This window comes from Stegodyphus dumicola, chromosome 1 (assembly GCF_044657685.1).
Source record: "Stegodyphus dumicola isolate Sdum_Otavi_A_Nest chromosome 1, ASM4465768v1".
In the NCBI taxonomy this organism is placed as follows: domain Eukaryota; kingdom Metazoa; phylum Arthropoda; class Arachnida; order Araneae; family Eresidae; genus Stegodyphus; species Stegodyphus dumicola.
The window spans coordinates 148,269,846-148,297,664 of record NC_140768.1 but is presented as its reverse complement, the minus strand read 5'-3'; the positions used below and the strand labels follow the sequence as shown (position 1 = coordinate 148,297,664).

The 27,819-nt window shown below is 32.7% G+C and overlaps 1 long non-coding RNA gene across 1 annotated transcript; it reads left to right on the top strand.

Annotated features, from left to right (window-relative positions):
• Positions 1 to 13: 13 nt before the first annotated feature.
• LOC146999317 (uncharacterized) lies at positions 14 to 27,819 on the top strand. Its single transcript, XR_015042568.1, has 2 exons — positions 14 to 601; positions 27,188 to 27,819. It is a non-coding gene; the product is annotated as an uncharacterized LOC146999317 (long non-coding RNA).

Here is a 27,819-nt window from a genome sequence, read left to right as displayed (position 1 = left end):
GTTGTTTGTTTTGCCGATATGCAACCAAAAAAGATGAAATTACTTATAATTGGAGATTCGATGGTTAAATATTTGGATGAATATTTACCGGCAAATCTTCTGAATTATGAAGTAGATTTACATTCTTTTCCTGGTGCAACGATAGAAAGGTTAAGACGTAAGATATCCTTTTTAGACAATCGATACCATTTGATTTTGGTACATGTTGGTACCAACAATTCGAATGACAGTGTTGAAGATATTCTTAAAAATTACGATTGCCTCTTTAAGGATATTAAACGTTTGAACCCGAATATCAATGTTATAATTTCAGATATCCTACCACGTGGTGAAGATTTTTTCACAACTTTAAATCAGCGAGTAGCAGCTTTGAACCGTTTACAGGTAATTAATAGAGAGATTGTAGAAATTAATTCTCAACTTGAAAAGTACTGCCAAAATCGAGAAGCGTTTTTTCATTTGCAGGTCATCTCATCATTTTGGAGCTAAGTTATTGGCTAGGGATGGATTACATCTAAACCGTCTGGGGAACACGAAACGTGCGGCAGTTTTCCTAGATAATATCAAGATTGTTTTGACTTCAAAGCCAGTTTCTACAAAGGTAAGTCCTTTTGTATTGCCTTGTGTTTCATTTACTACATTGGATTTTCCACCTCTGAGTGATTCTTTTGTTTCTGCAAGCCCATCTTATCCTCTCTATTCAACTGTTTTAAGGCATGTTTGTGCTGTAGATGCTACTAAGAAGGCTAATTCTGATTTGAGAAATGCTGCTAAAGTTGCTTCTGGCTCTCGGCTGAAGAGTGTTGCTATTTCTGGTGCTGGATCTCGTTTTAAATGTGTTGCCCATGATGGTGACTCTCATTCAAAGAATGCTGTTAACCGCACAGATGATTTTAGTTTGCATCTGCAAAATGATACCACCTCTGGCTCACATCCGAAAAACGTTGCCAACCTAGATGCTAGCTCTCGGTCTCTTTGCATTGCTGGCCATGGTGGTGGATCTCGCCCAAGGAACTCTTCTGTCCGTAGAACTGGTTCTGGTTTGCATGTAAGGAATGGGACTAAACCTAGATGTCATCCTAGAAATGTTGCCATATGTAGTGTTCGCACTCATTTTAAGAATGTCAATGGTTTTGGTTCACGTCCAAGGAATGCTGCCGTCCCTCGTTCTGGTTCCGATTTGTGTCCAAGGAACGTTGCTACCCCTGCCCTGAGTCCTGAGAATGTTGTCATTCCCGGTGTTGGCTGTCATTCTAGACTTGTTGGTGTCCATGGTATTGGCTGTCATCCAAAGAATGCTGCTTCTAGTTTTCATTCAAGGAATAACGTCACTCCCAGCCCCTGTCATAGAAATGATATCCTTGCTGATGTTGACTCCTCCAGCCGTGTTGTAGTCCATGGTTCTGGTCGTTTTCTGAGGAGCAGTGCTAGTTCCACTGTTAATTCTTCTACGAACACTACTGTCCCAATTGCTAGTTTTCAAAAGAAACCAATTCGTGCTTTTGGTGATGGTTTGTGTCCAAGGAGGGATTTGACTGTTAGTGGCGGTTTGCATCTAAAGAATGCTGCTTCAGCTGTTTTGCGCCTAAAAAGTGTAATGGCCTACATGGGATCATCACTAAAGAATGCAGTCACTGCTGCTGGTTGTAGTGTACAGCAGGCAAGTGCTGTTTCTTTCAGTGATTGTTATCCATTGTATTGTGCTTCTGTTAGTATCAAAGGAAGTTTAAAAAATGATTCAACAAATTTTGATATATCACAACCTAAATTGTATACAACAAAAGATGATTTTTACTCTGACTTTGCCTCTAGTTAGGCTTTGCAGGAAAAGAACATTTCTATGTCCAGAAAAAGCACTTCTTGTAGATCAGACCCAAGTTTCTTTCACTTTAAAAAATTTTGTTGGAAGCACTTCCGCAGAGGCTCCGTTAAATGTAAACATCGCCAAAATTGGCGATAACAGTGCAAAGTTGGTAACCCGGCGAATTCGGTGGTCGTAGGTAGCAACCTGATTCTTCAAACGCTTAGACAACGAATCTGTTCTCGTATGTTCTGTGCGTGCTCCGTTTTGCCGCTGGCTGGTGGTGCATCACTACCGGATGAGCAGGTGAAATTACGGCGGAGGGGGGGGCTTATTGATAATTCGTAACACGCCTGTTTAGAGTAGTATGACTGTGTTCTTAATAATTAAAAGACTAAACACTCAGAACCATAGGGTACCCGAGTCTTAAAACATGATTAACGTGGGCCGCAATAATATAAGGTTTAAATAATTAACTAAAGTTTTTATTTTTATTACTCTTATTTTTATCTAAAATAATAAGAATTACATCACTTGTCATGCTTAAAAATTTGACATATTTTTAATGTATCTTAGCAATTACCTTTCACAAGATGCTAGGTGTTTATATATGATAGATAATTAGAATGAAATAAAGAAGTAATAATAAATAAAAAAAAGTATTATTGGTTCTCTGAGATGAGATTTAAAAAAAAAAAAAAATTTATTGGTCATCAAAGTTAGTAAACCACTGCTTTGAGTAATTAATCAAAGTTTGACTTTTGAAAGATAACAAAATGTATAATGTTCTTATAGTTTTATTTACAATGCTACTCTAAAGGATTTGAATATTATTGAATATTCTTGGCAATGTCCAGTTTATTGTGAAAAAGGCAGTTGTTTCAAAATCAAAAATATTTTAAGCTATCAGCAGGTAAATTCAAAAAATAACTTTGAAAATTGCTTGCATAAAATGGATATTTGAAATGTATTATTCTGTAATGAATCCATTAATCTATTATATGTACAATAGCACTTAACATATGAAACACAATTTTGGGAATATTGACAAGCAAAGCACTTAATGAAAAAGACACTTTTAAATGTACTAAAATATTAGTATCTGTATGAACAACAGAAAATATATGTAATGAATAATACCATGACCAAATACCTATATAAAAAAACAAAATTAAGTATTCTCATCCTCGACACTTGAAAAAGTAATTCTGCTGTGCAACATTTAGTGAATTTCTGATTGCATGATATTGCAAGCATTTTTTAAAGATTTTTCCTACTAGTGGTTAAGACCATTGAATACTGGTAGTTTGATATGTGTTCATATCATGGTTAAAGGGCTGGCTGCATGGTTGATTTTTCTAGTTTTCCTCATATGTAATGCAAATACAAGCCAGTTTCCCTTAGAATGTTCATAAAGGCATCCTTCTTCAGGTCAACAGCCGGTATGCCTTGCCATATTCGAATAACCTAAACTTTCCTTCAGATTATACATTGAAAGGTTATATCTGTAGTAAGCCGGACAATGATCATTCAGCTTCTATCCGTGTGGAAGGAGTATATTTAAAACATGTCAGAACCATGGGATTCATAACAAAATCGACCATTAATCTTGAACATTTTATCAAGTGTGCCGTTTTTCTTACGTTATGGGTTTCACTAACAAGATATTCATACTTTTGTTCAAGTTCACAAGCAGTTCAGCAATACAGTTGCTGTATACTGGTAGTTTGACCCTAGTTTGAATCTTCAGTACTCAGTATCTTGGGCCATCACACTGTCATGGCCCCTAAAGCTATTACTGCTTGGCATAATATAAGCAAAGCATTTACGACTCATTTATGATACAACATTCTGAGAAGTGTTTCATCTGCCTTTCTCATACACCTGAATGCATCATTCAAAAGAAAATGATGTTGCTGCGTTTAATTTTATCAGGCCTGATGAAAGGTCTAGAATGCTGCAATTGCTGGTTTTTTCCCACATCTGTTATAAGGAGAAATAATTTCAGCGATATCCTGGAACTAGAATTATCCTAGTTTACATATGAATTTGTCAACAGCATATGCTATTTTCTAAAAATCAATGAAAATATTGCTTTTTTCATTCTCATTTTGGATATTCTAAAATGCAGTAATGTATACAGCATTGATTTACGCCCATTTTAAGGTAAATTTGCTGATCATTTCTTATAAGTTTCCAAACATCTTTTTAGAGATTGACTTTCTTCTTTCAACTGAAATGTGTGTCAATGCCATTTATTTCAAATGACTATGGCATGACATCTAGTCTTCACTTTGGCATTCATGTTTGTTTCATTATTTTACGGAGACATTGCTATTTATTTTTAAGTGTTTCTAATGTGTTATTGAAAATATTTGTAATATAGGCATTTACAAAACATTGCATTGACCAGAGATATAAAGTTAGTCTTCAGTTAAAAGACTTGTTTAGGATTGTGTAAAGGATCGGAAAAAAAAAAAATAAAAAATAAAAGTGCCCTTTCAGGGCTATACAAATTTAACAAAAGATATATGACATATTGCTAATCTTGAATATTGCTATATATACTTTAATTTATATGCTTTATAATGTTTAACTCATTAATATTATGTCTATTCCTGCTAAGTCTAATTTTTATCCTTTAAATATCATGTTTCACTGTTTGATATTATTTTTTGCCAGGTAACTCTAATTTATATGTGTTTAATATGTTTCTTCATAATTTTTATGCTTTAAATATCATATTTAACCTTTTGATATATTTTCTGCGTCTAACACAAATTTAGATGCGTTTAATATGTTTTTTTTTAATTTATATGCTTTAAACATCACGGATCACCCGTTTAATTATCTTGCAATATGTTTTTTTAATATATATAATAATATAACTTAATTTCTATGCTTTAAATATCATGTTTAAACTTTTGATAATTTTTTTCTGCGGCTAACTTAAATTTAGATGCGTTTTGTATGTTTCTTTAATTTGTATTACGGTTAACCTTTTGAAATATTTTGCAACGTAACTGTACACCACTAAACTGATGGCTAGTGCTGTAGAAGTAAGGAGAAATTGTGTACCCGTATGTATTCGTTACTCGGTGAACCAGTACTCGTTACTATCGTATCGTTACTCGTTACTTTCGGTAAAATCCATCGGTATCCGTATCCTGAGTCTATTTTATCGGTCTACGGCCCTAAAAAGGGCCTTGAAACGTCGCATCGCATTGAATCGTGAGCTTTTCTACCCGTGGGAACTGGGTAGTGCTGCGATAGGGAGTTTTGCGTCGCATTTTTGAGTAGAAATAATTCACTTTATTTTGGCTATTATTTCTTGGTGCACTGGATATGATTCATTATTAAATTTTCTATTGCTGTCAGGGCTTAGTTTCTAAAGTCAGAAGCGCCTACGGAAGGCCGTCAGGAAAATAGGAAAAAATAAAGAAAGAAAGGAAATAAATATTACAATAATAACATTAATTAATAATTAAAATAACAAAAAATTACTTATTAAAACACTTAATAATTAAGATAATAAAAAATAGTGATTAAAATAATGAATAATTAAAGTAACATAATAATTAGCAACTGAAGTATAAAATACTTATAAGTAAAATTTAATAAAAATGTAAAAACAAATAAAAATTAAAATAATTTTTAAGTTTATGATGATTAATTAAATAATAAAGTAAAATACCAGATCTTGTCTTATTGGCTTAGTATCGTTTCGTCCTTTCTCATTTCATCCCCAGCTCGAAAAAGTGTTATTTCGTTCGCTGCCTTCCCCCACCAATTCCCTCTTTCCCGTTTCATCCGCTGTTTGAAAAATAAGTGTTTCCTTTACGATAAGGCTTTACGATAATACTTTACGATAAGGTCTGTTTACTTCAATTAAAATAATGGTTTAGAAGAGATGAATCAGGACTTAGAAGACTTCAGGACTTATTTATCCTTGGAGATGACTGTTTCTACTTCGACTTAGCTTTTGATTTTTTAATAATATTTAATATTTTATGCAGACAAATTATGTTGAGCAGAATAATGAATTTCAGACGTGTTCAAAAGGTGTGTATCTGAATATAATAACATTTTTGTTGTATAGTATCCATTTTTTTAATTTCACACATTTCTAAAGCAACGGAAGTACGGTATCACTATTTTGGCACACACATCAAAAACATGTATAATTAAGATTAATGTTACATTCCTTATTAAAGGTAATGGGTCTTCATTAAATGCAACCATTCATGCTTTTAGAGGATTTTACATGTGGTGGTCTTAAAAAGATGATGTTCACTACCAATGTTTGTTTATGTTCCCAAAAATAGAGATCTCTTAAAAGGTGACCTTTTAGAGATGTTGTAAATAGATGATTTGCTATAATTATTTTCCAATAGATAATGGAATTAATGTAATTTAATGTCAATAACTCGAGGAAGCAAGTTTAAATACGGTGCAACAAAAATACAGAAGTATTTTAAATGACGAAAATATTCATATTTTGTCAATATCAAATTTAAAAAAGAATTAATTTTGGACAAATTATGAAATCTAACTTTTAATGTCGTCTTCTGGTTTCTATATTTATATCTGGCAAAGTTTTATACTTGTTATGAAAAAATAAAAATGCAGGAAGTTTGAGTCCCGTAGGACAAAGATTGACCGGGAAATTTAGTTTCAAAATTTGCAGTGTTTGGTTCCATTTGTAACTTGCCTTCGGGTATCGCTTAATTGAGTTAGAATAATTCGAGGAAATAAGTTTAAATGAAGTGCAGCAAAAATAAGCATAATTTAAATAGTCGTAGAAGGAAGTCATGCGGAATCCATATCAAATTTTCACTTTTTCATAATGACCATAAAACTTTCCCAAATAAAAATACAGAAACTGAGAGACCGCATTAAAGATTTAGCTTTCGTTATTTGTCCGTTATTCGTTATTTCGTTTGCTGCTTCCCCCATTCCCTTCATCAGAACCGCTAATGACGAAAGGGTGAAATTTCCCCGATTCATGCCCTTTCCAAAAACTCCTAGTTGAGACTGTTATTTGTTGAGACAAGGAATGCTATGTTATACATGTCAACTTGCTTTCTACACTTAACAAGATAATCGATAAAAACATTCGCACATGCATAGGTTAAGTACGAATTAAGAAAGAACTTAAAAGAAATTTAGAAATCTATAAAAGGTAAGGACATTTTTATGTTACTTTATTAGAGATAATAGTGAAGCACTAAATATTTCAATCAATGTTATTTCATAATGCTATGAGTATACCTTTATTCATTTAAGAAATGGCTCATCAGCGGTCTAGCGGTAAAATCGCTGAACACTGGTAGTTCCGACCTGAGTTCGATCTCAGGCAAACGGGCTGGCTTCATAAGCGTTTTGTGGTTTTTTTCCCGTACCAGCTTTCAAGCCAGCTTACCACGTACCATACGAGCCAGCTTACCACGTACCATACGAGCCAGCATACCACGTACCATACGAGCCAGCTTTCCTAAGAAAGTGCCCTACGAAGGCATTTTTCCTCTTAGGCACATAGCCCCAGTGTGTTTTGTAATAATCAACTAAACCAAATCATTTAAGAAATATATCAGTTGATCACTGCTCAGTGTACATCTGCTGTTTGCTTATAAAAACACTTTGTAAAGACATTTCCACTATTTTGCTAATAATTCTGGAAGACTCATAGAATCCGAAATTATGTTACACTAGCTAACAGAGAACTTAAGTCTGCTTAATCTGCTTGACTTGCTTTCGTGTCTTTGGGAAACGTAAGTATATGCAGAAATAAATATGAAAATCTATCACGTATATTTGTAAAGATGTAAAGCATACTGTTTTGGTTCACAATAATGATAAATATGTATCATGTTACGACAGTTTTAAAAGATCACAAATAACTATAATTATGCTAGACTTCTAACAAAATTTCTGTTACAATATGAATATGCATTTATTATTATATGAGTCGTAAAACGGCCCACAAGCGGCCGAGCGGTAAAGTCGCTGAACACTGGTAGTTCGGTCCGAGGTTCAAATCCCGCGAACGATCCGGCTACATGGGTGTTTTCGTGGTTTTCCCCATGTGTAACAAGCCATGTGTAAGAAACCAGTTTCCCTTAGAAAGTCCTCCACGAAAGCATCCATCCCTTAGGCAGATAGCCATAGTGTGCTTTGCCATAATTAAAAAAACGCATACACACATGAGGCGTAAAATTCAGCATTCGTCAATTTTAGATTCTAGGTATATGACAAAAAAAATTTTTTTTAATTTTCGTTTTGTTTTTAAAATTAATTCACTTTATAGCTTTTCTCCAATTTATTATAAAGGTATAGGAGTTAAATTTTGATTTATATATGATATAAATTCATCATTCATTAATAATATTTTATGTATAACAAAAAAATTATTATTAATGTTCCAAATTTTAATTTTTTTAATGATTTGTCTTCCATTTGCTGTATATTTGTTGAATGCATAGCTCAATATTTCAATTTTACACAATAAGATTCTGCAGAAAACAATTCAGCTGGCATGACAGGTAATTGCGAAAGAAAAATTAGAGTCTTATTGCTCTTAACTCTTAGTACAAGCAGCCATTTTAAAATTGACGTTAAAATAAATTTATTCTATGGTCTATTAGAAAATAACTATACTGAATCATTTATTGACGACTTCTAAGAGGTCGCTTTCTGAAAGAAACCTGTATTTTTGAGAACATAAACATACGTTGATATTGAACATCACATTTTTAAGATGCCAGAGCAAATGCACAGAGCTCCAAAAATCATCTAAAAGCATAGACGGTCACGTTTTAAAAGGCTGACTACTTTTAATAAAGCTTGTATATTAATGTTCATTATACATTTCTCACATTTTTACTTTCTTTCAAAACAGCGATACTGTGGTCAATTGCTTTAGAACTATGTGAAACTAATAAAATGGGGCCTATGTTATAAAAACCTAATTATATTCAGATACACACATTTTGAACATATTTGATATCCATTATTCTAATCAGAATACTTTGTCTACAGAAAACATTGAATCAATATTAGAAATCAAAAGCTAAGTGAGATTAAAGTAGAAAGAGTCATATCGCCTCACACATTTTAATTGAAGTAAACAGGTGCTTAGTTTATCGTAAAGTGAACACCCGTTTTTCAAACAGCGAATGAAAAGAAAAAAAGAGCCCACCAGAGCTCGAGCGGTAAAGTCGCTGAGCACTAATAGTTCGGTCCGGGGTTCAATTCCCGGCTAACGGCTAGCTGCACGGGCGTTTTCGTGGTTTTCCCCGTGTGTAACTTGCATATGAGTCAGTTCCCTTTAAAAAATCCTCCAGGAAGGCCTTCCTCCCCGTAGGGGCAATAGCCCTAGTGTGCTTTGCTGTAACCGAATAAACGGAAACCGGAAAAAAAAAAAAAAAGAGAGAGAGAGAATTGGTGGTGGAAGGCAGCGACGAAACGTCGTTTTAGAAGAATGGGCTACATAACCAAATTTTTATCTATACTCTGGTAAACAGTACATTATTTTCTCATCAAAAGCCTAAATTTAGCTAATGCTCGGTTTAGTTCTTAAATTGCAATTTTAGCCACAGCCCCCAAACAAGACGATGTCTGGTATTTTATTTCATTATTTAGTTATTCATCATTAATTTAAGAATTAACTAAATTTTCATTTGTCTTTAAATTTTTATTGAATTCTAATAATAATCATTTAATATTCTAGTTGCTAATTATTTTATTATTGTAATAGTTATTTTATTTATTTATTTATTCATCTTTCCTGATGGCCTTCCATAGAGCTCCAGCACTTCTAATTTTAAAAATTAAGTCCTGACTACAACCAATGATTGCGAAAGTCAAGTAACTTATTTAGTGATAATTAAATAAAATAAAAGCCAAAGCTTTTATTATATATATGTATATATATGTTTGTGTGTTTGTGTGTACTTTAAATTTAATTATAAGGACATATATATATGTACTTTACATTTAATTATAATTTATTTGATATATATATACATATTTACGTTTGGTAGCATTACCGATTGGAATAAAAAGGGAGGTGCACATCTAGATGTTATAACGGACCCATATACAAAATTTCAACGTTCTATAACTAATCGTTTTTGAGTTATGCAAAATGCATACATACGTACTTGCACATCACGAAAAAAATCCCTTTCAAGTATCAACTTAGAGTCATAATCATTAGTCATAAGTATCAGCTTAGAGTAAATGGGATTACATTTAACAATAAGTTTTTTTTGAAAAAAAAAAAAAAAAGAGAGTGTCCTTCATTGTGTTCGTACGTACATACGTCACCCCAAAAAATAATTCACATGGATTCTGTAATCGTCAAAAACGGATATTTCCGTTAAAATATGATACCCAAAGTTTTCTCGATTACAATAATTACTACCATTTTATTTGATACAAGGAAGTAAAGAACCTATATTAACCTACATATTCTTATATAAACAATACCTAAGTGCAGTATATAAATATTTCAAATCAATAAAATGTCACTATGGCACGTTCAAGAAAAAAAAAAAAATAATAAATAATCATCTAAATTTTCAAATTACAAACATAAATAGCAATAGTAAAAAGCAAATACAAAATAACGCTTCCCGCTATCAAAATTGCTCATCTTCTTAAATATCAACTACTAAACTAAATAGTATTTCAACTAAAACACACAATGTAAACAAGAATTTGCCCGATGCCCAAAAAAATTCAAAATTATCTATGAAAAATATGAGCACATTGTAACGCAACCGCATCATTCGCATTCGCATAGAAACCGCATCATTCGTATTCGCATAGAAATCGCATCATTCGTATTCGTATAGCAACCGCATCGTTCGTACTCGAATAAACCGCATCGTACGACAGATGCGAGTAACGAACAGATGCGAGTAACGAAATGAATTTGTGAGTACCGAATTGGTATTTCGAGTCAACAGATATACCCGTTACTCAGTAACGAATACATGCGGTTTGCTCCAGCTCTACTCATGGCCGATTAGCCGTTGACGAGTAAATACGCTTCGCCGCCAACGGATCCTCTGCTGAAGCGCCAACGGATCCTCTCCGGAAGAAAACCCAAAGTGTCTTGCACCTGTAAATATTTATTTAATGCTTTATTTTCTGTTTTCATTTGCTTTGTTATGCTTCCCTGTACTCATCGATGTTCAAACAGGGTTTATTCTTTAGCTTTTTAGTATTTATTTTATGTGCATTGATTGCAAGTAATCTATAAACATTTTCTTGTACTTTCTTTCTTACAATGTGTGCTTTCATATCGTAGTGCAATAAAATAAGTCAATGTGTGCTTTCATATCATATTCATAGTTATGTATAGTAATCTGAATTCAGAGGAACTTTAAATTTGCCTATGGGGTGGAAGTTTTACTTCACAGTTGCTTGAAATATCTGGCTTAAACAGACCTAAGTTCTCAGACTAAACATATTTGCAGTATATTTGTTCTGGGACATTTGTAGTAGCCGCAGTCTGATATTTAGTTTATAGCACATTTAATATTTTTAGTATTTATTGTACGAATTAGAAATAATAATAACTTTTTAGAAATATGTGTGCTGTTAGACATGGTAATGCTCTCAAGTCTTAATTGTTCAAAATTCGACAAAATGCAATGGTATTGTATTTCATTTTTTAACTGTAGTGTAAATATAAGAATTTCGGGTTTTCTTCCGAAGAGGATCCGTTGGCGGCGAAGCATATTTACTCGTCAACGGCTAATCGGCCATGAGTAGAGCTGGAGCAAACCGCATGTATTCTTTACTGAGTAACGGGTACATCGGTTGACTCGAAGTACCGATTCGGTACTCACAAATTCATTTCGTTACTCGCATCTGTCGTACGATGCGGTTTGTTCGAGTACGAACGATGCGGTTGCTATACGAATACGAATGATGCGGTTTCTATGCGAATGCGAATGATGCGGTTGCGTTACAATGTGCTCATATTTTTCATAGATAATTTTGAATTTTTTTGGGCATCGGGCAAATTCTTGTTTACATTATGTGTTTTAGTTGAAATACTATTTAGTTTACTTTTTGATATTTAAGAAGATGAGCAATTTTGAAAGCGGGAAGCGTTATTTTGTATTTGCTTTTTACTATTGCTATTTATGATTGTAATTTGAAAATTTAGATGATTATTTATTTATTTTTTTTCTTGAACGTGCCATAGTGAGATTTTATTGATTTGAAATATTTATATACTGCACTTAGGTATTGTTTATATAAGAATATGTAGGTTAATATAGGTTCTTTACTTCCTTGTATCAAATAAAATGGTAGTAATTATTGTAATCGAGAAAACTTTGGGTATCATATTTTAACGGAAATATCCGTTTTTGACGATTACGAAATCCATGTGAATTATTTTTTGGGGTGACGTATGTACGTACGAACACAATGAAGGACTCTCTCTTTTTTTTTTTCAAAAAAAAACTTATTGTTAAATGTAATCCCGGTTGATCTTTACATTATGGTAACTTGGCGTTTTTTGGCGAAAATTTGGCGACCAACTCTCCTACAGCAACCCTCTATTTTTTTTTTTCCCGCCGCCATTTTGTCTTCACGAAATAAAGACATGTTTCTTTTCTTTTTATCTACTGAACACTTCTTCCAACAATCTACTAGCCGAATTACACTTATGCTAGAAATTTTATCTAACAAAACTGCTTAATCATGACAAATATTCACTGCAAAATTGGGAAAAAGTGCACAATACCATACTCCTTACGTGTTTTTCAAAATAACACATACACATAAACCATGTACACGCCGACTTATTTTTACTTAAAAAAACATCCCAGAATTACACAAAAATGGCATTGCGCACACTCTTCACTATATCCATGTACACTGCTTTTTTCTCATAAATTAGAAAAATTTTACGAAAATACATAACAATTTTCTCAATCTTTAAACCCGGTAAAAAGAACATATATGAAATTACCTGATCGCGAAAAAGTAATGAACATTTCCACATATAAAATAAATAAAATATCCAAAAACTTTTACCTCTAAATCATCTATTACATTATACACGTCACCAACGAATTCATACCGCAAGCATTACAAATACTTAGTATCAAATATTTAAATTATTTCCACGTATGTTTGCTTCAACTTAAACGTATACCAAATTCCTACAAACATAAAATTCACAAAATAACTATCATTTAATTAAAATATCACTAAACCATGTACACGCCGACTTATTTTTACTTAAAAAAACATCCCAGAATTGCACAAAAATGGCATTGCGCACACCCTTCACTATATCCATGTACACTGCTTTTTTCTCATAAATTCGAAAAATTTCACGAAAATACATGACAATTTTCTCAATCTTTAAACCCGGTAAAAAGAACATATATGAAATTACCTGATCGCGAAAAAGTAATGAACATTTCCACATATAAAATAAATAAAATATCCAAAAACTTTTACCTCTAAATCATCTATTACATTATACACGTCACCAACGAATTCATACCGCAACCATTACAAATACTTATTGTCAGATATTTAAATTATTTCCATGCACGTTTACTTCAACTAAAACGTATACCAAATTCCTACAAACATAAAATTCACAAAATAACTATCATTTAATTAAAATATAATTAAATTCAAAAACACTACTTAAAATATAAATGAGCACATACATTAAATTAATACATTCATAAATACCCATTTCGAATTCACTTTAGTTACGGCCATGGGATCCAAAAATTCACGAACACTGTTTCACACAACACAGAATAAAGCCAAATACAAAATTTCCAGATTTTTTCCCGATTTCCCCCCTTTTCCGATTAAAGAACCTTAATTCGTCCATTAATATCTCATGACATATCCCATGATCTCTCATTTCCGTCACACAAAATAATGCGTAATCGGAACTGAGTACTGCTCACATTATTACCAAAGTGCCAGGTAGTAACCTTTATCGCCTCCAAAATGTCTCCAAACTACCAGTTACCATATTGTAAAGATCAACCGTAATCCCATTTACTCTAAGCTGATACTTATGACTAATGATTATGACTCTAAGTTGATACTTGAAAGGGATTTTTTTCGTGATGTGCAAGTACGTATGTATGCATTTTGCATAACTCAAAAACGATTAGTTATAGAACGTTGAAATTTTGTATATGGGTCCGTTATAACATCTAGATGTGCACCTCCCTTTTTATTGCAATCGGTAATGCTACCAAACGTAACTATGTATATATATATATCAAATAAATTATAATTAAATGTAAAGTACATATATATATGTCCTTATAATTAAATTTAAAGTACACACACACACACAAACATATATATACATATATATAATAAAAGCTTTGGCTTTTATTTTATTTAATTATCACTAAATAAGTTACTTGACTTTTATTTTCGCAATCATTGGTTGTAGTCAGGACTTAATTTTTAAAATTAGAAGTGCTGGAGCTCTATGGAAGGCTATCAGGAAAGATGAATAAATAAATAAATAAAATAACTATTACAATAATAAAATAATTAGCAACTAGAATATTAAATAATTATTATTAGAATTTAATAAAAATTTAAAGACAAATGAAAATTTAGTTAATTATTAAATTAATGATGAATAACTAAATAATGAAATAAAATACCAGACATCGTCTTGTTTGGGGGCTGTGGCTAAAATTGCAATTTAAGAACTAAACCGAGCATTAGCTAAATTTAGGCTTTTGATGAGAAAATAATGTACTGTTTACCAGAGTATAGATAAAAATTTGGTTATGTAGCCCATTCTTCTAAAACGACGTTTCGTCGCTGCCTTCCACCACCAATTCTCTCTCTCTCTTTTTTTTTTTTTTTCCGGTTTCCGTTTATTCGGTTACAGCAAAGCACACTAGGGCTATTGCCCCTACGGGGAGGAAGGCCTTCGTGGAGGATTTTTTAAAGGGAACTGACTCATATGCAAGTTACACACGGGGAAAACCACGAAAACGCCCGTGCAGCTAGCCGTTAGCCGGGAATTGAACCCCGGACCGAACTATTAGTGTTCAGCGACTTTACCGCTCGAGCTCAGGTGGGCTCTTTTTTCCTTTTCATTCGCTGTTTGAAAAACGGGTGTTCACTTTACGATAAACTAAGCACCTGTTTACTTCAATTAAAATGTGTGAGGCGATATGACTCTTCCTACTTTAATCTCACTTAGCTTTTGATTTCTAATATTGATTCAATGTTTTCTGTAGACAAAGTATTCTGATTAGAATAATGGATATCAAATATGTTCAAAAGGTGTGTATCTGAATATAATTAGGTTTTTATAACATAGGCCCCATTTTATTAGTTTCACATAGTTCTAAAGCAATTGACCACAGTATCGCTGTTTTGAAAGAAAGTAAAAATGTGAGAAATGTATAATGAACATTAATATACAAGCTTTATTAAAAGTAGTCAGCCTTTTAAAACGTGACCGTCTATGCTTTTAGATGATTTTTGGAGCTCTGTGCATATGCTATGGCATCTTAAAAAAGTGATGTTTAGTATCAACGTATGTTTATGTTCACAAAAATACAGGTTTCTTTCAGAAAGCGACCTCTTAGAAGTCGTCAATAAATGATTCAGTATAGTTATTTTCTAATAGACCATAGAATAAATTTATTTTAACGTCAATTTTAAAATGGCTGCTTGTACTAAGAGTTAAGAGCAATAAGACTCTAATTTTTCTTTCGCAATTAGCTGTCATGCCAGCTGAATTGTTTTCTGCAGAATCTTATTGTGTATAATTGAAATATTGAGCTATGCATTCAACAAATATACAGCAAATGGAAGACAAATCATTAAAAAAATTAAAATTTGGAACATTAATAATAATTTTTTTGTTATACATAAAATATTATTAATGAATGATGAATTTATATCATATATAAATCAAAATTTAACTCCTATACCTTTATAATAAATTGGAGAAAGTGAATTAATTTTTAAAAACAAAACGAAAATTTAAAAAAAAAAAAAATTTTTTTTTGTCATATACCTAGAATCTAAAATTGACGAATACTGAATTTTACGCCTCATGTGTGTATGCGTGTGTTTAATTATGGCAAAGCACACTATGGCTATCTGCCTAAGGGATGGATGCTTTCCTGGAGGACTTTCTAAGGGAAACTGGCTTGTATACACGTTACACATGGGGAAAACCACGAAAACACCCATGTAGCCGGATCGTTCGCGGGATATGAACCTCGGACCGAACTACCAGTGTTTAGCGACTTTACCGCTCGGCCGGTGGTGGGCCGTTTTACGACTCATATAATAATAAATACATATTCATATTGTAACAGAAATTTTGTTAGAAGTCTAGCATATGTATAGTTATTTGTGATCTTTTAAAACTGTCGTAACATGATGCTTATTTATTATTATTGTGAACCAAAACAGTATGCTTTACATCTTTACAAATATACGTGATAGATTTTAATATTTATTTCTGCATATACTTACGTTTCCCAAAGACACGAAAGTAAGTCAAGCAGATTAAGCAGACTTAAGTTCTCTGTTAGCTAGTGTAACATAATTTCGGATTCTATGAGCCTTCCAGAATTATTAGCAAAATAGTAGAAATGTCTTTACAAAGTGTTTTCATAAGCAAACAGCAGATGTACACTGAGCAGTAATCAACTGATATATTTCTTAAATGATTTGGTTTAGTTGATTATGACAAAACACGCTGGGGCTATATGCCTAAGAGGAAAAATGCCTTCGTAGAGCACTTTCTTAGGAAAGCTGGCTCGTATGGTACGTGGTATGCTGGCTCGTATGGTACGTGGTAAGCTGGCTTGTAAGCCGGTACGGGAAAAAAACCACAAAACGCTTATGAAGCCAGCCCGTTTGCCTGAGATCGAACTCAGGTCGGAACTACCAGTGTTCAGGGATTTTACCGCTCGACCGCTGATGAGCCATTTCTTAAATGAATAAAGGTATACTCATAGCATTATGAAATAACATTGATTGAAATATTTAGTGCTTCACTCTTATCTCTAATAAAGTAACATAAAAATGTCCTTACCTTTTATAGATTTCTAAATTTAAGTTCTTTCTTAATTCGTACTTAACCTATGCATGTGCGAATGTTTTTATCGATTATCTTGTTAAGTGTAGAAAGCAAGTTGACATTTATAACATAGCATTCCTTGTCTCAACAAATAACAGTCTCAACTAGGAGTTTTTGGAAAGGGCATGAATCGGGGAAATTTCACCCTTTCGTCATTAGCGGTTCTGATGAAGGGAATGGGGGAAGCAGCAAACGAAATAACGAATAACGGACAAATAACGAAAGCTAAATCTTTAATGCGGTCTCTCAGTTTCTGTATTTTTATTTGGGAAAGTTTTATGGTCATTATGAAAAAGTGAAAATTTGATATGGATTCCGCATGACTTCCTTCTACGACTATTTAAATTATGCTTATTTTTGCTGCACTTCATTTAAACTTATTTCCTCGAATTATTCTAACTCAATTAAGCGATACCCGAAGGCAAGTTACAAATGGAACCAAACACTGCAAATTTTGAAACTAAATTTCCCGGTCAATCTTTGTCCTACGGGACTCAAACTTCCTGCATTTTTATTTTTTCATAACAAGTATAAAACTTTGCCAGATATAAATATAGAAACCAGAAGACGACATTAAAAGTTAGATTTCATAATTTGTCCAAAATTAATTCTTTTTTAAATTTGATATTGACAAAATATGAATATTTTCGTCATTTAAAATACTTCTGTATTTTTGTTGCACCGTATTTAAACTTGCTTCCTCGAGTTATTGACATTAAATTACATTAATTCCATTATCTATTGGAAAATAATTATAGCAAATCATCTATTTACAACATCTCTAAAAGGTCACCTTTTAAGAGATCTCTATTTTTGGGAACATAAACAAACATTGGTAGTGAACATCATCTTTTTAAGACCACCACATGTAAAATCCTCTAAAAGCATGAATGGTTGCATTTAATGAAGACCCATTACCTTTAATAAGGAATGTAACATTAATCTTAATTATACATGTTTTTGATGTGTGTGCCAAAATAGTGATACCGTACTTCCGTTGCTTTAGAAATGTGTGAAATTAAAAAAATGGATACTATACAACAAAAATGTTATTATATTCAGATACACACCTTTTGAACACGTCTGAAATTCATTATTCTGCTCAACATAATTTGTCTGCATAAAATATTAAATATTATTAAAAAATCAAAAGCTAAGTCGAAGTAGAAACAGTCATCTCCAAGGATAAATAAGTCCTGAAGTCTTCTAAGTCCTGATTCATCTCTTCTAAACCATTATTTTAATTGAAGTAAACAGACCTTATCGTAAAGTATTATCGTAAAGCCTTATCGTAAAGGAAACACTTATTTTTCAAACAGCGGATGAAACGGGAAAGAGGGAATTGGTGGGGGAAGGCAGCGAACGAAATAACACTTTTTCGAGCTGGGGATGAAATGAGAAAGGACGAAACGATACTAAGCCAATAAGACAAGATCTGGTATTTTACTTTATTATTTAATTAATCATCATAAACTTAAAAATTATTTTAATTTTTATTTGTTTTTACATTTTTATTAAATTTTACTTATAAGTATTTTATACTTCAGTTGCTAATTATTATGTTACTTTAATTATTCATTATTTTAATCACTATTTTTTATTATCTTAATTATTAAGTGTTTTAATAAGTAATTTTTTGTTATTTTAATTATTAATTAATGTTATTATTGTAATATTTATTTCCTTTCTTTCTTTATTTTTTCCTATTTTCCTGACGGCCTTCCGTAGGCGCTTCTGACTTTAGAAACTAAGCCCTGACAGCAATAGAAAATTTAATAATGAATCATATCCAGTGCACCAAGAAATAATAGCCAAAATAAAGTGAATTATTTCTACTCAAAAATGCGACGCAAAACTCCCTATCGCAGCACTACCCAGTTCCCACGGGTAGAAAAGCTCACGATTCAATGCGATGCGACGTTTCAAGGCCCTTTTTAGGGCCGTAGACCGATAAAATAGACTCAGGATACGGATACCGATGGATTTTACCGAAAGTAACGAGTAACGATACGATAGTAACGAGTACTGGTTCACCGAGTAACGAATACATACGGGTACACAATTTCTCCTTACTTCTACAGCACTAGCCATCAGTTTAGTGGTGTACAGTTACGTTGCAAAATATTTCAAAAGGTTAACCGTAATACAAATTAAAGAAACATACAAAACGCATCTAAATTTAAGTTAGCCGCAGAAAAAAATTATCAAAAGTTTAAACATGATATTTAAAGCATAGAAATTAAGTTATATTATTATATATATTAAAAAAACATATTGCAAGATAATTAAACGGGTGATCCGTGATGTTTAAAGCATATAAATTAAAAAAAAAACATATTAAACGCATCTAAATTTGTGTTAGACGCAGAAAATATATCAAAAGGTTAAATATGATATTTAAAGCATAAAAATTATGAAGAAACATATTAAACACATATAAATTAGAGTTAGCTGGCAAAAAATAATATCAAACAGTGAAACATGATATTTAAAGGATAAAAATTAGACTTAGCAGGAATAGACATAATATTAATGAGTTAAACATTATAAAGCATATAAATTAAAGTATATATAGCAATATTCAAGATTAGCAATATGTCATATATCTTTTGTTAAATTTGTATAGCTCTGAAAAGGGACTTTTTTTTTTTTTTTTTTCCAATCCTTTACACAATCCTAAACAAGTCTTTTAACTGAAGACTAACTTTATATCTCTGGTCAATGCAAAGTTTTGTAAATGCCTATATTACAAATATTTTCAATAACACATTAAAAACACTTAAAAATAAATAGCAATGTCTCCGTAAAATAATGAAACAAACATGAATGCCAAAGTGAAGACTAGATGTCATGCCATAGTCATTTGAAATAAATGGCATTGACACACATTTCACTTTGGAAAGAAGAAAGTCCATCTCTAAAAAGATGTTTGGAAACTTATAAGAAATGATCAGCAAATTTACCTTAAAATGGACGTAAATCAATGCTGTATACATTACTGCATTTTAGAATATCCAAAATGAGAATGAAAAAAGCAATATTTTCATTGATTTTTAGGAAATAGCATATGCTGTTGACAAATTCATATGTAAACTAGGATAATTCTAGTTCCAGGATATCGCTGAAATTATTTCTCCTTATAACAGATGTGGGAAAAAACCAGCAATTGCAGCATTCTAGACCTTTCATCAGGCCTGATGAAATTAAACGCAGCAACATCATTTTCTTTTGAATGATGCATTCAGGTGTATGAGAAAGGCAGATGAAACACTTCTCAGAATGTTGTATCATAAATGAGTCGTAAATGCTTTGCTTATATTATGCCAAGCAGTAATAGCTTTAGGGGCCATGACAGTGTGATGGCCCAAGATACTGAGTACTGAAGATTCAAACTAGGGTCAAACTACCAGTATACAGCAACTGTATTGCTGAACTGCTTGTGAACTTGAACAAAAGTATGAATATCTTGTTAGTGAAACCCATAACGTAAGAAAAACGGCACACTTGATAAAATGTTCAAGATTAATGGTCGATTTTGTTATGAATCCCATGGTTCTGACATGTTTTAAATATACTCCTTCCACACGGATAGAAGCTGAATGATCATTGTCCGGCTTACTACAGATATAACCTTTCAATGTATAATCTGAAGGAAAGTTTAGGTTATTCGAATATGGCAAGGCATACCGGCTGTTGACCTGAAGAAGGATGCCTTTATGAACATTCTAAGGGAAACTGGCTTGTATTTGCATTACATATGAGGAAAACTAGAAAAATCAACCATGCAGCCAGCCCTTTAACCATGATATGAACACAGATCAAACAACCAGTATTCAATGGTCTTAACCACTAGTAGGAAAAATCTTTAAAAAATGCTTGCAATATCATGCAATCAGAAATTCACTAAATGTTGCACAGCAGAATTACTTTTTCAAGTGTCGAGGATGAGAATACTTAATTTTGTTTTGTTTATATAGGTATTTGGTCATGGTATTATTCATTACATATATTTTCTGTTGTTCATACAGATACTAATATTTTAGTACATTTAAAAGTGTCTTTTTCATCAAGTGCTTTGCTTGTCAATATTCCCAAAATTGTGTTTCATATGTTAAGTGCTACTGTACATATAATAGATTAATGGATTCATTACAGAATAATACATTTCAAATATCCATTTTATGCAAGCAATTTTCAAAGTTATTTTTTGAATTTACTTGCTGATAGCTTAAAATATTTTATTTTGAAACAACTGCCTTTTTCACAATAAACTGGAAATTGCCAAGAATATTCAATAATATTCAAATCCTTTAGAGTAGCATTGTAAATAAAACTATAAGAACATTATACATTTTGTTATCTTTCAAAAGTCAAACTTTGATTAATTACTCAAAGCAGTGGTTTACTAACTTTGATGACCAATAAATTTTTTTTTTTTTTTTTAAATCTCATCTCAGAGAACCAATAATACTTTTTTTTATTTATTATTACTTCTTTATTTCATTCTAATTATCTATCATATATAAACACCTAGCATCTTGTGAAAGGTAATTGCTAAGATACATTAAAAATATGTCAAATTTTTAAGCATGAAAAGTGATGTAATTCTTATTATTTTAGATAAAAATAAGAGTAATAAAAATAAAAACTTTAGTTAATTATTTAAACCTTATATTATTGCGGCCCACGTTAATCATGTTTTAGGGCTCGAGTACCCTATGGTTCTGAGTGTTTAGTCTTTTAATTATTAAGAACACAGTCATACTACTCTAAACAGGCGTGTTACGAATTATCAATAAGCCCCCCCCTCCGCCGTAATTTCACCTGCTCATCCGGTAGTGATGCACCGTCAGCCAGCGGCAAAACGGAGCACGCACAGAACATACGAGAACAGATTCGTTGTCTAAGCGTTTGAAGAATCAGGTTGCTACCTACGACCACCGAATTCGCCGGGTTACCAACTTTGCACTGTTATCGCCAATTTTGGCGGTGTTTACATTTAACGGAGCCTCTGCGGAAGTGCTTCCCTCTATTTTCTTATTCAAACGTAATTGTATGGTGTGGCAGTGATATTGATGTGCCTTTTTTTTTTTTTTTTTTTTTTTTGTTGTTGTTGTTGTTGCTTACGTACTTATTTACACAAATTTCTTATTACATTCTGTGAACAAATTTATAATTTTGTTGTTGTTATTGGATGAGCATTGGTGCTAAATGTCTAGCTGAACAAATTAATATTTCAGTTATGTGTTCATTTGGCAGCATTTACTGCAAACCAGTTTTAATGTTGCTTCTACTTAACCAGAAACATTAACATCGAAGTTGAGCCAAAGTATGTTTTGCCAGGAAGCTAATGTGTGCTATTTTTTATGAGATTCTGGTCATGTCTAACCATATGCTTTTGCAGTGCCTTTCTTATTTTTTTGTCTGCCATTGGTCCATATGATTTGTTTTTAGGATTACAGTATTTTTAAATTGTTAAACTTGTACTCATCTTCAAACATGTCTTTTCACAACAGCAGTATGGTAAAACTAGATATTACGGTCCAGATTGGTGAGTTTTAAAAAAATTGCCAAATCGATTATTTTCGTGTGTTTTAGAAAATCGCTAACTCATCATATTGCCGGTTACAAATTTGAATTAATTCTGTAAACATGCAAAAATATCTAAAACAGGACTTCAAGAAAAACAATGAAGAATCACCCACTGCTTGGCGCATTTTTAAGAATTGCACATCCTCGGTATCCATGTACACATCAACCAATTGTTTACTTGAAGAAGCATCTTAGAATTGCACAACTGCACAGTCGTAGTCGAGAAGTTGAGTATGCAGCTGAAATCATAGAATGAATGTCAGTTTGTGTTTGCTTCACTGTGTTTCAGCAGTTCTTGTGTTAAGTTGGCATTAAGGTAATAAATTACAAGAAGAAAGGTTCAATGTAACCTTTGTATGTATTTATGGGATTTTGTCTTTGTAAGTAAGACAATGATTACCGCATCAACAAATACATTTTAAACTATAGGAAAGCTCATTCTAATAATGTATTGAAAAAGTGGAAAATGAGGGAAATATTTTTAATAAATTTCAGCACTGTAAAGTGGGGGGGGGGGGGTGAATATAGCAATTCATCATTGGCAGGTCTTTGATAAAGCAACATGCATCATAATAATCATCTTTATGACTAAAGGTAAGAATCAGCCACAGTGCCAAAAAAAAAAAAGTCCCTATTCTGTTTTGACATTCAAAGTTAAAATATGCATCAGGTGATTGTATAGTTCATTAATGCCATATATTTTGTTAATTTCACAAAACTGAATCAAATTATTTCATAACAGTAGTATATAAATTTCATAAAGTTGCCAGCTGGAATGTCCTCTGGAGCAGGATTTTTAATTTTCTTTTCTGTTTCAAGGGCAAACTTGCTAGCAAATTCCAATCTGTGTAATTATGTCATATATTAACCCATTAAATGCTGTGGTGCTCATTTGGTTATCGTAAACAGTCAAAAGTCTTTAATTTGGACTCTTCGGCGATTTCAGATTATCGTTTTTTTTTTGTATTATAGCTCATCAGTTTAAATCTTTTAAGATGGCATGCAGGAATTATAAAATTAAAAATATGAAATAAAGAGCAATTATGATCTAAAGGGTATCAAAATTTACAAAAAAAAGTTTAATATTTATTTGTTTACTTTATTAAACTTTTCTTTCAAAGTGTGCATGCGTAAAGCATACATTACGCATAGTCGAAATTAGAAAATTGCAACCAGAAAGCTATTTCATGTGTATTCATGATATTTATAATGATGAATTTGATTTAAATCATATCAAAGACGGAGTACATCGAGATGAAATACTACATTTAGTGAGGAATTATAAGCTGAATAAAATAAAAACATCTGCCCTGAAGATGATAGTGCTGACAGATCAACTTCCAGTTCATTGCGCGCTCCGACGTACCCTCCTCCCCTCTCCCGCAGAGCAGCGCGAAATTGATAAACAGATTTCGGAATGGTTAGAGAAACAAATCACCTCTCTGTCACTTTCTTCATGCCTTTAACCATTTTTTTGCAGCAATTCCACTTTTTGTTTGATGGACATCAAAACATGCTTTCGCTTGTAAATCCTTTGATATCTCCAGAATCGGAAACTCTTTTCGACATAATCGAAAGTTCAAGCTTACTTTTTATAAAATTGCTCTAACAGTCTGCAAAAAATAATAAGCCGGATCCAATTAGAAGATTAAGGAACAACGCGATCTGCAACATTAACTGAAATAGATAATTTTAGCTTAGCTTATACCGTCCATTATACATTAAATGTATATGCGCATGCGTTTAAGCATATGCAGAAAGTTTGTAGCTTTGAGGTCCGGATTATAGATCATTCCGGATTAAAGACTTTTGACTGTACTTTAAGCCACCTAGTAACACCATCTAGCTATCTCGGAGGGGAAAAAAGGCAACATTCAAATCATCCACTGAATGTCATCTGTAGAAAACCTAAAGTGATCACTACCTATACGCTCTTATGCTGAGCTCATGTTCATTTCCACATTCCACTCTCCTCTTATCACAAAAGCGAAACATGTGTTTTGAAAACGGATTAGACATAGTGGATTGAGGCTAATTTTGGTCATTGTGATTTTACTATATTATTAGTGAGTGTTGATTAAAGTGGTTATTTACTTCTAGCAACAGTCCCTGCTAGACAGAACTTTCCTGAGAAGCAAGATTTTTGGTAGCACTAGTTTAAATGGGAGGATTCTTAGAAAAAAAATCCCACCTAGCTACAGAAACAATGTAGCGGCTATGTGATAGTTCTTCAAACCTCGCCAAAAATGTCTCAGCTGAAACTCTGTCCCGGGTAGAAATGAACCAATCAGATGAAAGTTCTGCTTCTGAAGGATCATGTGGTCCCAATCTGAGCGATAATCGATTATTGTTAGGCATTGTCTTTGTAGTAAGTGAAAATAGTAACCTAGCTACATGGTTTTCCTGGAAATGTGCGGGTTTTGAGAATTGCCCCTTTCGTCATCCAGTTCGGTATAGCCGAAAGATAATGCGATTTTAAAAACTAGAACATGCTTTTTTTTTTTTTTTTTTTTGTTTTGTTTTTGGTCAGTGTAATTTGTATAGATGATGGACACAAATTCATAAAGCCGCATTTGGAGATTACAGTTGATACTGAATAGAATTTCAACAAGCATTTTATGATTGCATTGTACAAGAATAGGCTTGAGAAAAGCTTTGAAAGAATTTAAAGATAATATGGGATTCCCAGAACCTCTGTAATTCTGCCTTTGAAGATGACGGCAATGATTTTATAAACGTGGAGCTTCCTCCACAGCAGGTTGATGGAATTTTCTGATGATGGACTAGAGGCAGAATGAGGCATTGCTAGCAGTGACAAGTGTTATTTAAGATTCTGTGCTTAGCAATGAATCATTACGAGCATTTCAATAGAGATTAAAAATTGTCTTCAGTGAGTCATTTATCTTGAGTAACATACGAGAGGATGCTGAACAGGCACTGGAAGCTGTAGACACACTAATGTTTGTGAAAAATGCAACACCATGAAGGAATTGTTGGAAACGAATGAAATTTATTCCACTTATTACCGATAGTGATACAAGTAAACGATCATATTTTCAAAAGAAAGTTGGAAAATCAGTACTTTGAGTTTCTGTCATGCCGAGCGAGAACCTGTACACATCGTGGCATTGAATCGTATAGGTTCTGAATGTAATCCTGGGGAATGGCTTTGACTTGATGTGAAAGTTCAGTTTCAGTGTGTGCCCCACTAGCTGTACGTGCGAGTCGCTGACCGATGAAATCCTAGGCATGCTGATTGAGCAACATATCTGGGGAAGATGCAAAACCTGTTGTACCTTAAAAAAGGCTTGTCCACAGGCATTTTTTCCCCCTAAAATATAGTGCCTGGAATGCATCGAATAATGCATACTCTGTCATCATTATACTCCAGATTGTAGCAAGATTTGTTGGAGAAAGCAACTTGTTGCCACAGAGCACGCCACGCACTGAGTTGCAGTGCTCACTGAAGTCGGAGGCATATGTTACTCAGCGACAGGGCAATCCTGCGTAGAGGAACCCTTGCATGCAGTTCATGTTGCAGCAGACAACAACGAACACTTGTAACCGTGCTCCAATATTGTACTAACATACGAGAGGATGCTCTACAATCCATCACAGCCATGCAGATGAGGTGTTTGTCGTCCTGTGCTGTTGTGTGCCCCATTGCCAGGATTTCACCTTGTTTGGTTCTCGCTGTCCATTTCTTCCAAACATGCATCACTGTTGTGGCATTGTGCTGTGTGCGGGCTGTGATTGTTTGACATGAAAGTCCACCCTCTTCCATACAGACGATGTGGCCTCGGTCAAACTTGTTGGTATGGCATACTCCACTGTTGACGAGGCATACTGAGCACAAATTAAATGTTCACTGCAGACGGAGGATGATAAACAGATTTCAGCACAACTTTACAGTCCTTTAGTACTGCCAGTTCTCATTTCATGCATGCATAATCCCTTTGTAATTCTAATCATTTGTATGTCTTAACTCACTTTACATTTCATGTAAGTTTGGTTCAAAGTGCATAATTTCTTCATGGTTGTGATTTTCACAAACATTAGTGTATATTAGGTAGTCCTTACTCTAAAAGCATCTTGAAATAAAAGTATGCAGTGGTCCAGATCAAATGTTTATTTTACAGAAAAATATAAACAGCTTATGCATGCATACATTGTTTTCATAAGATTCTGATCATACCTGAATAATAATTTTTCACTAAGTTGTATTTTATAATAATTCTTTCAAATGAGTAACAGTTACTTATCCATTATTTTAATTAAAAGAATTTTGTATATATTTTTGTTCTTATCAACTAATGAAAGGGATGTATATGTATTAATTTTATAAAATTCATGTGAATGTATGCAAATAAATTGTTTATAAATGTCACATAAGTTTATACCTCCTTAAACCATTTTCATGTGAAACAGAAGCCTTATTCATGACAATATAATCAAACATACCAAGGTATAATTTTATTAAGACCCTGAGTTACATCAGTATGAACTTATGATGGAACTATTGGAACAATACTCATCATGAGTTGAGGATTATTTGTAATTTGTCAGTAGGCATGTATGAAAATGGGTTTTGTAATTAATATTGAATGTATAACTTTTTCTTTTCATATAAATACAGAAGGATTTTATGTCTGCAGATAATGTATTACAAGAGGCTGTTGTGTGCCAGTGGACAAGCTGGTGAGAAGCTGAACACTAATAGCTTGAATCCTGGTGAATGGACTGCCTGCATAAGCGTCGTCATGATTTTTCCACGCGTAATATGAATGCAAGCCAGTTTGCCTTAAAGCATCCCTTCTTGGAAAATATCTTCTAGTGTTTCATCACAAAAATCAGTCAAAAACTGTTTCTCATGGTTTGAAAAATGCGTATAAATGAAGTCAAATTTTATTGATAAATTGTGTATGCTGGGATTGTGTACTATATCGTATACATTTTTAATATATTTTCTGTATCTCTAATGTTGAGAATTTTGATGTTTTAATTTAACCCTGAATAGAATGTTAAGTACTATAAGCAAAGTAAGCAGTATTGTATTTGATGTTAGAACAATATTTTTTTTATTTTTTTATTTTATACTTGTATATTTTTGCTTATGATTGGAATTTTAGTACAAATTATTTTGGCATGATGTGGCCTGTTCTCATTTAAAATGCATTTTGTATTTTTTTTTCTTCTGTTATTTGCAATATAATAGTTTGGCCATAACAACTTTGGATGCCAAATCAACATGTATGGGAATAACTGTATTAAATTTTGAGAAAACCTT